The 11,481-nt window shown below is 31.5% G+C and overlaps 1 long non-coding RNA gene across 1 annotated transcript; it reads right to left on the bottom strand.

Moving 5' to 3' along the window:
* Nucleotides 1-2,381: 2,381 nt before the first annotated feature.
* On the bottom strand, nt 2,382-10,556 carry LOC133191887 (uncharacterized). Its single transcript, XR_009721761.1, has 4 exons — nt 10,504-10,556; nt 3,321-3,417; nt 2,682-2,788; nt 2,382-2,531 (listed from the first exon to the last, which is right to left on the bottom strand). It is a non-coding gene; the product is annotated as an uncharacterized LOC133191887 (long non-coding RNA).
* Between the last annotated feature and the right edge of the window lie 925 nt (nt 10,557-11,481).

Genomic DNA, 11,481 nt, shown 5'->3' with positions numbered 1-11,481 from the left:
AGTCGTCAACGAAATATGCCATTACCTTGACTCAAGGTCATTATGGCAAGTTCAAGGTTACTGACAAAAAAATGTAAAATTTGGTAAGGTCTATATTTTTTTATGAAAAAAATTGAATGCTCATATTTCATTGTTTTATCACAATTTACATTGATTTTTTTTTTGGTTCTCAAACATATGTGTACACCCATATTATGTCGTCACGTTGTGCTATGTAAAATTTTTTGAGTGTTTTGTGCAATTAGGTATAATGTACAAATAGTTTTTAAGAATTTTATTAAAGGGGGAAAAGGCTGTAAGAATAATGAAAAACTATATTACAGCTGACAAAAAAGTAAGAAGTGAAAAGTTTTTTTCTTGTTTAATTATATTAAAAGTATGTTGACCGATATCCTCGATTATTTTTTCAGATTGACTGATTGTGTATTTATTTAACAACTTATTAAATTGAATAAGCCTGTGAAAATATTTTTATGGATTTTGAGATCTTACAGAAAGAAAAATAAGACAAATCGATGTCAGTTAATGAAACTGTGATACGAATATTGGATCATTATCTTTTATCATTTAAATATTTTTCTTTTTGTAAATCGATTTTCATACAACATATTTGAATTTCGAAAACATTTTGAATTTTATAAGTTCACAGTTGAATTGTAATTCTCAATTATTATATTAATAAAATTAAAAGACATAAATTTTATAGTTTATAATCACAATTTGACATTTTAGTATACAATTTAGACAGTTGAACATCTTACAGATTGAGAAATACATTCATTAAAGATATGAATCATTTAATAAATTTTTAAGGAATAATAACCGATAAACTATAAACTAATGAAAAATCGATGTAAAAGTTGTTGAATTACGACTGAAAGGTGACTGAAAGACAAGGGAAAGGGAACGGAAAGGTCACGGAAAGATAACTGGAATGTGTCCGCTGAATGGTGACTGAAAGGTACCTGAATTGTGGTGAAAGGTCACTGAAATGTACCTGTCATTCAGTGTCTGAATGGTCACTCATTCAGTGGCTAAATGGCTACTGAAAAGTCACTGAAATACGCCTTTCAGTTTTAACTGAAAGGTCTTGTTTCTTCCTGTGCTGCAAGACGTATATATCTTATCTTAATACCTCTTATAAATATAACCACACAAATGACACTGCAGTATAATGAATTTTGAATTAGTATAAAGAAAAGATTTTGTCTATGTTTGTAGTTGCATAGATCTAAATGCAATGTTATTTACATTTTTCAAACATTTTGTATTTTCAAATCAAGACCTTTACCGATTGCAATGTCACTTTTTGTGGCCACATGTATACTAATCAAAACTTCTAACCCGTCACTCTAGTTTTTTTTTTTTTCAATATTATAGCTTCTGTCGAATACGGCAATAAAACACCAACATTTACACTAGATTTCTAGCAGCAATATTCGATTATTCAAAACCAAAAATATTGAAATCCCTGAAAAATCTACTGAACCCTGACGATTTCATCGTGAAAGAAAATTTGCAATTGTTTAGTTTGATTTTTGAATTGGGTTCTTTAAACAGTTCTTTAATCAAACACTAAACATTTTGAATAAAATGCAGCATATGCTCACAGAGGAGAGCGGGAGAGCCATTATTTTGATGCCAGATGGTTGAAGCATAAAGGAGATTGGTTTTTTTGCAACATTCTCTGCTTTTATCGCTATTTATGTTACCATGAAAAGTTTTAATTTTTTATTCCAAGTTTTTTTGTATTAATTCACACATATAAAAATTTCTAGTTGCTAAACAATTGCATCATCACCAATTAGGTGTCAATATGTGTTACTGAAAGTTTCAAGTGACCGGAAGTGATGCTGCCTTGAATCCTCAAGAGTCAAGACCCCGAGTAATCACTGCTCTTCAAGATCGTGATGATTTCGCTTATGAGAAATCTGGATTTACAGCTCTCGAAAAATTTTTTGTAGTCACTGGTGGAATAAGGTTCTTCCATTAATTTCATCATTTATTCAATCAAAATCAGTTAACCATTTAAAAATTATATAAATCATAATAATAAAATAAAAATTACATGTAAATTGTTTTTAACCAATCTTTAGATGATAACTGCTAATACATATAACATAGCATAATGCAAGATTACACTGCAACATATAGCTTTTCATTTAACTGGCGGGTTAGGAGTTTTGATTAGTATAAATGTTTTAAACTTTCCTACGAAACCTCAGCTTGTTTTGAAGTTTTGTCATCCTATTTAGTTGAAAACTTTGGTAAGAATTTTTTCCAGAAAACTATCAATATAATTTCGAAAGAACTTAATTACTTTAGACAGGACGGAATTGCCTGATAACATGCTGTTTGACCATTGAATTACTTACATTCATCTTTCCCAGCAAATATGTCAAGATAGAATCCTATGTCATTGGGATTTCGAGTCCCGTCTGAGGTGAAGCCGATCGTTGCTGTAGGTCCTGTTACTTTTGGAGTTTTTGTGCAGTCAACACAGCAAGAAATTGTTGTAGGTACACCACCTCCTTGGTAGTATTTTTAAAATCGAAAATGATGAAATTAATTTTTGAAAATCTTTGGATCAGACAATTTAATAACTTCAATCACAATTGCTTTAATTTAACAAATCAATATCTTTTATGAAGACGAAAAATATGTATGTTTATCATAAGTACCGTCGCGTAATGATAGTTCGTCGCCATCCCCACACTTTAATCGTTGTCCAATGACAAGCCTTGCAGACAGATCAGAAGCTGTGAAAGTCCATGTACATGACAGCAGCCTGTTCAAAAAATGTAGTTCTTCACCCATCTTTATCACTTGAGGTTCATTACCCCTCATGTGATAAATGACATTTCTTTATAACATAGTCATAAGAAAGGACAATTTCCTAGACCCCTTTACGTAGGCGAGTGCAATCAACAGAACACAACACAGGAAAAGAAGAAATGCATATGAGCATTTTCATGAGAAATTAGATTTATTTTTGAAAATCATGTTTATATACATGTTAAGTATATTAAATGAAAATCAACTAATACTAATATTTGCTGACACTGAAAGACAACTAAGCTTATACTATATAATATATAGTAAATATTATATTATTTTGATCCTTAGTAAAATAAAACTATATAGCTCGTAATCCTTACTTTCAAGGTAGATAACTGTATAAAAATGTCTACACTAGCAGTGTTTTACAACGTTTCTAACCAGATTGATGAATGTGTTTTTACTGTTTAAACCATTTATTTAAAACTCAAAAAGCAAGCAATAGAAAAAACATTTAAAAATATATATTCAAAAAGACTTACGTATTATAGGTTGTCTTGCCATCTCCAAATTGAAAGGTTGTGGTGGTTGAACCGATTTGGATAGAACTTGAGGATGAACACGTAAGAGTTTCCACTGCTGTAAAAAAGTTCATCAAGTGGAAAATGGGACGAATAAACAAAATTATATTAATAATACTCTCGAAAACTAATTCATTTGGGGAAGGATTTAAAGTCTACTGGAATCCCCTGACAAAAAATACGATGGTAAACTATAGTTAACTATATTGATTACTTTGGCACAATAGAAACTTTGACACTTTGATTTACTATTAATAGTTATAACTTTGACTCTTTGATCTGCTATAATTATCACTTTGAAAACTTTTATTCACTGTAGCTATAGAAATAACTTTGAAACATTGATTTACGATAGTTATCATCTGACATACGACTGTCACGGTAGCTCAGTCGGTAAAGCACTCGCTCCGTGATCGGAAGGTCGTGTTTTCGAATCACGGCCGCGCGACTGACCTAAGTGGATAAAAAATAGATAGCAACTGTTCCTTCGCCAAGCACTCGGCACTTTGAAGTGAAACTTGTGGGTCCTTCGGATGAGACCATAAAAACCGAGACCCCGTGTCACGACAGGCGTTATAGCGCGATAAAGATCCTTCACTGCTCAATGGCCCTGAGTGCCATGTAAGGGTCTAAATTTGAAGCTTTTCACCGGTATCTGATGACGTCTCTATATGAGTGAAAAATTCTCGAACTGGGACGTAAAACAATATACAATCAATCAGTCAATCATTCTGACATACTTTATATTACTCTGTATAAAGTGATATCTCTTCAAATGAAATATATGGAGATAACGAACAGTATTCAAGCTCATAAGTCCATTAAACAATACAAAATAGGAGCAGAGCAAACACGGTGACGGACCTACAAAACATCAGAGGTGGGATCAGGTGCCATGGAGAAGTGTGCATCCCCTGCCGACCGGTCACATCCGCCGTGTGGTCCTTGTCATGATCGGGAAATAACTTCTAGAAAAATCTAATGTAAGTTACTAAAAAAAGTTGAGGAAACAAGCATATCAGCAGTCTCGATTAAAGTCGTCATTTCGTAAGTTCTATGGTCGATACAATGACCTTGTCAGCAAATACAATTTATCATGAGAGATAAAAGACAAAATGAAATTGAATGTAATTGAAAAAAATGTCATTACTGACATTTTTTTAAAGTAATGCATATGTTCAAAGACAATGAAGTGTTGATAAACAGAAATCACTTTTGATTTAAACAATATTTATTCACAGATCTAAAAGTGAATAGGATTGGGCAGCAGGCTAAGCCTATCTTAGCCCTCTCCCTAAATCACTTTTGTTTACATATGTTGGCAAAATACCTGCATATGATCTATGAAGTGTTCCATCTATATATCTTGGCCTATTAAATGTTATGAATGCTTGGTTTGATCACGAATTAAGTAATAGGTGTACATTTCAATTTATTTTTTTCTAGATCAAAGGGCAGATAACTCGTTCTGCATAAAATGCCACAAATTCAGAACTCTTTAGTGTGTAGTGTATGGAGGACTCTTTATAATACAAAAAGAGATTGCAAAAGAAGGAAGTTTCAAACTAAATATCAGGAGCTAGATAAAGAAGTAAAATATACTAAATACAAGAAAATTTTAAAGAGCTTGCTATCGAAACTGAGCTGAAAAGTCATTGAGTAGACCTGCAGACGTTATATAACCTCACAAAAATCCTGAACAGGAAAAGATTTTTTAACCAGAAGTCTCTGTCGAGACTGTAGCTCTACTGGTTTGTACTTATAACAATTAAGGAAGAGAAAAGTAGCACTTGGACTTGAAACTTTGCAACAGCAATAAATAAACAATATCCTCGTTTTACTCTTTTTTGTGGCAAGATGAATTGCAATCAGACTAAAACTGTAGAAGGAGTAGCCATTTAAAAGAACTTTGTAGAAATTTAGATTCTAGCTACCATGGCAACATTATTCCTCAAAATCAAAAAACAATTAAGACAATCACGTTTCTCAGTGTAGTCTACTTGCATGCCATGTTATATTAAAATCAGACCAAACTGTAGGCAAAAGTTATGTTTTGAAAGTATATCAAAGAAATTCATTTTTTTTAACCATGGCAACACTTCACCAAAATCAAAAAAATTGATATACAGAATTATGTTTCTCAGTATAATCTACTTGTGTGCCAAGTTATAAATCAGGCCAAAACTGTAGGAGGAGTGGCATTTTGAATGTATTTCACAGAAATTTCTATTTTTAGAAACCATGGCAACACCGTTCATCAAAATCAAAAACCGATACACAGAATTATGTTTGTTAGCGTAGTCTACTTTTGTGCCAAGTTATATTGAAATCAGACCAAAACTGTAGGAGGTGTAGCATTTTGAATGCATTTCACAGACATTTCTATTTTTAGTAACCATGGCAACAACGTTCACCGAAATCAAAAACCGATACACAGATTTATGTATCTTAGTGTAGTCTACTTGTGTGCCAAGTTATATTGAAATCAGACCAAAACTGTAGGAAAAGTAGCATTTTAAGAAATTGTTTACAGACAGCTAGACAGACGGACAGACAGACCGACAGACGGACGGACGACGGACAACTAACTATCGCATAAGCTCTTCTGGTCTCCGACCAGTAGAGCTAAAAACCAGACTGACAAAAGATAATATTAGAAAGAAAAATGTTGCTAAAGTTAGAGGAACATCTACTAAATAGAAAGAAAAAACTTCAAAATACTAGATAGAGCAAACAGCAAAGGAACAAATAAAACAAGACTTAGAAAAAAACCTGAATAAAAAAGGAAGGAGGGAGAAAGAAGACAGTAAAACCAGCTACTAGTCAAAGGTATATATCATTTTGTTATGGAAAAAACAGTAGGAATTGACAGAATTCTACCAGGTATTGGGAGATCTAGGACAAAAACTGGTAAAATATGTATAGAATTTTGCATAAAATATGAGAAGTCATAAGTCGCGGAAGAGAGAATTGTTTAACTACATATACCAAAAAATGGAAATCTTAATCTCTGCAAAAGAATAAGCTGCACTGCATTGCATATGTAGCTAAAAGATTCTAATATGTACCTTGTATAGAAAAGGAGTTAATAGACAAAATATTAAGAGACGAACATGCCGGAATTAGATGAATCAGTATCTGCACGGACCAAAAGATTACAATATTCATTATCATAGTATAGAGTGACAATAATCATTTTACATAAACTCCAACAATTTTGAAAAACCCTTTATTTCATCTAGAGAGGATATTTACGATTGTCATCATGATTAGGTCAGTGCATGACGTCTAAAGAACAAATTATTCAAAAACAGCTCATAGATGTACATGAAGAATCATCTGCTTTACAAAAAGGGGTTAAATAAGTTGGCCTCCAATTACTTACACTATTCCTGATAGCTAAAGGCCAGGTAATTAACCAGTCCTTTGATAAAAGAGGAAAAGGAATTCATTGTCCCTTTCTTAAAAATTAGACGAAGTAGACATCGCAGTCTAAAAGACAAGAGAGACAAGACAAAACAGATAAAACAGGGATAAAGATGAGGCTTCAGATCTATACCAAGAAAATAAAATTAGACACGAAACAGAAATGTCTGTTTCAATTTTTTTGGTATACAATACCTGAATGCTACAAAATAAATCCCCTCAAACATTAAAAATTATGGAGCTACATGTATAATCAAAATACAATTTGGACTCTTAGGACCATAGCAAAAAGTGCTAAAAATGGCCTAATGTTTTTTTTTTAAATGAGCTTCTCTACTCCTATACATCTCGAAGAGAAAACTGAATGATCAGTTAAGGAAGAGTATGAAGTCCTCAACCAAAAATTATGTTTTTCATGCTGTCCAGGGCAGGGATTCTTCATAATGGTCATATAGTGAAAATGTACTTTATTGTAGAAAATTTTTTTTACTCCTGCATATCTTCAAAGGAAAAAGATATAGTTCGCTATCAGTTTTTTCATGACATCAAAAGACACGGGTCCTTACTCTAGAGAAAAAGTAGGTCAAAATGGTAATATACTAAAATGTTCATCTTCAAGGAAAACTGATTGCATGGTTATGAAGAGAATAAAGCTCTCAACCAAAGTTGAAAATTGTGTTTTTCATGACCCCCATTTTTTTAAAAAATAAAGTTACAGACGAAAATGAACAACAGACCAAATAGCAATATCTGATAAATTTAAATTCAAACCGATAATAATCTCATTAACAGCAGTGTCTTTATGATGATTTTAATATTTTTAGTATTGTTTAAAATTATATTAATCTTTAAAATCCTTCTATTTTTTGCTCGAACTTCTGATGTCGTATATTTACTAAGAAGTTATAATACAGGCTTGGTATTTTTATGGTGTGGTCATAATTTAGAAAATTCTATTGAGTCGAGCAGGGATGGGGTAATCGTAATCGAGTAATCGTTATCGATTGTAATGATTACTTTTTTTCAAGTAATCGACAGTAATCTGTAATCGAAGAGATTTTCGATTACTTGTAATCGTAATTCAATCGATTACAGCTAAAATTTTCAATGTAATTATAATTACTTTTTTTTAATACTTTCGATTATTTTATACATAAATGGATGTTATTTTGGAGAATTATTTCCAGTCACTCACACTTAAATATCAAATATAAACCACCTAGTGTAATGTTTGGATTTCCTGACTTTTATTATCATAAGTTTAATAATGTTCTCAATAAAATTTGCAAAAACAGATTTAAGTGCTATATTTAATATAAATAATTTGGTAAACAAACTACATAGTACTCGAAAAAAAGAAGAAGATGGAAATACTTATTCATATCTGAAAATGTTCAAACAACTTCAAACTTGTGTTTTAGTAACTTTAAAATTTGCAAAATCTGATTCTCATGTTTCCATTCAAAATTGTAAGGTTACGTTTATATCAGTGAGAGGTTATAAGTGTCTGTAAGAGAGGGAGTGTGTCACTGTGTTTGCTTATCTTATTTGGCTAATTAATTGACTGATACATTCCTGACTTGCAGATAATGAGGTGTAAACTGTGAACTACCTAGTGTTTAACTTTCATTTCATTGAAGACAAACAATATTATTAAAACAATTAATAGCTCTCAAAACACTTTTTCAATACAGAATGAAATTGTGCTATTAGTTTAATTACTTAAAGACACATTTAATTTACATGTTTATTACTAAGAGTTCTAATTTACTTCTTTTTTTAAAGACACGTACAGGATTGTTTAATGTGTACTGTCAACATACGGGCAGCCCAAATACTTCTAATGAAGTAATTCACAATAAAATATTAAATAATTTTTACAACAAGTCAATAAATATGGAGGTTTAGATCCAAGGTTCATGAAAGGAATAATTAATTCCTTGGCATATTTCATTGTAGGAATCATGTCTCCACTTTCTATGGTAGAGAATCCCTCATTTGGGCATTTAATGAGAATGTTAGCCAGAATAAAACCTTAAAAGAATCTGCACTAAAACTGCAGGAACACATTCAAACTTCAGTGGATAACATCAACGTTTACCATCTAAATATTGCTTTGATATTTGAAGGGATAAAATCTTGTAAGTAATCGATTATTAATCAATTGTATCTTCCAAAGTAATCGATTACAATCGATTACAGGACAAAAATGAGTGTAATCGATTAATAATCGATTACACAAAATTCCTCTTAGTAATCGATTATTAATCGATTACATTCTTCAGTAATCGTGCCCATCCCTGGAGTCGAGTGCTAAATCTCTTTTTCTTAATATGTATCTCAAAATGTAAAATATTTTGGAATGCATATTGAACAAATGATGTTCATAATAATGTTCTAAGAAAATGGAATAAAATCGGAGGAAAAGCACATTCTTTAAATAAATTATATTAATGTTCATCATCTCTGCTCACTCATATAAAATCCTTCCTTAGCACGTTTAACATAATAATTTATCTATTATAGTGACTTGTGTAATACATCATGAAATAGTTCATATTTAATATAAAAAAAGACAAGTACTTTACACCCGGCCCTTTGGACCTATAAGTCACCTGTATTTAAATCTAACATTTTCCCTCACGGACTAATTATGTATGTACAGTTGTACATCGTGTAAATCGTTAACATTTGCTCCTGAGAACGAATGTAATGACTTTATATACAATATACATAACAACTGATTATATATAACATGAACAAGAATGTTTTGATATATAAGAAAATCATACGAGTAACCGGTTACTCGATCGATAAAGTAAGCGAGTAACCGTTTATCAAGTACATGTAGTGGTGTCAAATCGGAGGATTTTAGTAACCGGTTACTCGATCGCTTACTTTATCGATCGAGTAACCGGTTACTAGGATGTTTTCAATGCATGTGGCGGCATGTTTATCTTGTACTGCGGACTAGCACAGGTTTATGTAAGGTAATTATAATTAAATCAAGCCTTCAAAACATGTATACCCCTTTGCAATCATAGCCATCAATTAGATAAACAAATCGATCGCATTTGTAAAACGCTAGGTCTTACTAAACTAGACTAACATTAAATAACGGTAAATAAAATGGGGGAGTTATAAACAAAAATACATTATTCCTACTGATTTGCTTTATAAAATTCAATATATCCGAGTAGCAGGGTAGCAGTTTTACTAACCAATGCTCGCATCGTTCGACGATTAACCGGTTAACCGGGTACTCGTTGACAACACTACTTTCAAGATACCTCAAATGTTGACATAAATGACAAGTTCTGGTGACATTTTATAAAGGAATGATAGTCATTTATGCCGGTAAGAACTGTCTCTCTCATCTGAATATCATTAAACCTTAATGAATATCTCAATCAAAATCATAACACATTTCATCTAAAATCGGACGGAAGACCTACTCGCTGCTCACAACAAGATCTCATTCAGTTAAAATAAATAATTTTATTATCATCATCATTGTTCATTTTCTTCACATGGCCTTCTGGGAAAGAGAGTGACTACAATATGAAATATTTGTTTTACATACTTGTGTAGTTATAGGTTTAGCCACAATACGGGATAAGACTTTTAAATGGGAATATATAAGAAAATACCTTCTTCACAAAACTGATGTAGTTTTTTCAGCTTAAAAGAGAATATTAAAGTTTAAAAATCTCTTTACCTCCTTTGCTCAGTTTCCATGCATTCAACAGGCTGGTGAAGATAAAAATGGTGCAGGGTCATCGAATACTAGTGTTCTAATTTAAAATAAAAAAAAGAACTCTGTCGTATTAACTAAGAATAAGATAAAATGTAAAAATTTTGTTTAATATATAATTATATTGTCAGAAATTGTAAACGAAAAAAAACAACTGAAAACTACTGAGCTGGTTAGATTGGAGTACCAAACATTTGCAAACTGGTTGGCTATCATTACCTAAATCTCTCTCTCTCTCTCTCTCTCAATATTTCATAAACTTTTGTTGTTTTATGTTTCTTATAAATTTTGTTAGCACAGCCTATATATGTTAATTTTATCGCATTAGTCCGCGACTTTTTGAAAACCCCTCGTACACACCCACACCCACCCTCACACCCTCACACACACCCTCTCTCTCTCTCACACACACACACACACCCCCTCACACACACACACACACACACACACACACACACACACATATATATATATATATATATATATATATATATATATATATATATATATATATATATATATATATATATATATATATATATAAGTTTACTAAAAATTTTATTGTAATCAAAAAGTGTCCTCCATCAGTGATAGCGAGATGAGAAACTTAATACTTTAAACGAAGTTATCATCGACAATTGCAGGGTAATAAGGAAAATTCAGAACCTTACATGCTTTTCAATAACGATAGAAGTATGAACTTGTTCTAATTTAAGTATAAACATTTATTTAAAGATGAATTTATAAATATATGCATGTAAATATTATACCGCTGATAAACGGGCTACAGTGTAGGTATACATGGTGTAATGACGTTGGTAAGAAAATAAAAATTTTAAATCTCGAAAAAACTTGCTGATTTATTGCACAGCTTGTCAGTTTTGATAACATTAACTAGTATATGATTATAGCAGAAAGGATAATTATTTAGAAAATTAAGAT

This window comes from Saccostrea echinata, unplaced genomic scaffold (assembly GCF_033153115.1).
Source record: "Saccostrea echinata isolate AGI-Se365-2 ecotype Australia unplaced genomic scaffold, CSIRO_AGI_Sech_v1 ptg000025l, whole genome shotgun sequence".
NCBI lineage: Eukaryota > Metazoa > Mollusca > Bivalvia > Ostreida > Ostreidae > Saccostrea > Saccostrea echinata.
The sequence above is the reverse complement of the archived record's forward strand: the minus strand, read 5'-3'. Positions and strand labels throughout refer to the sequence as shown.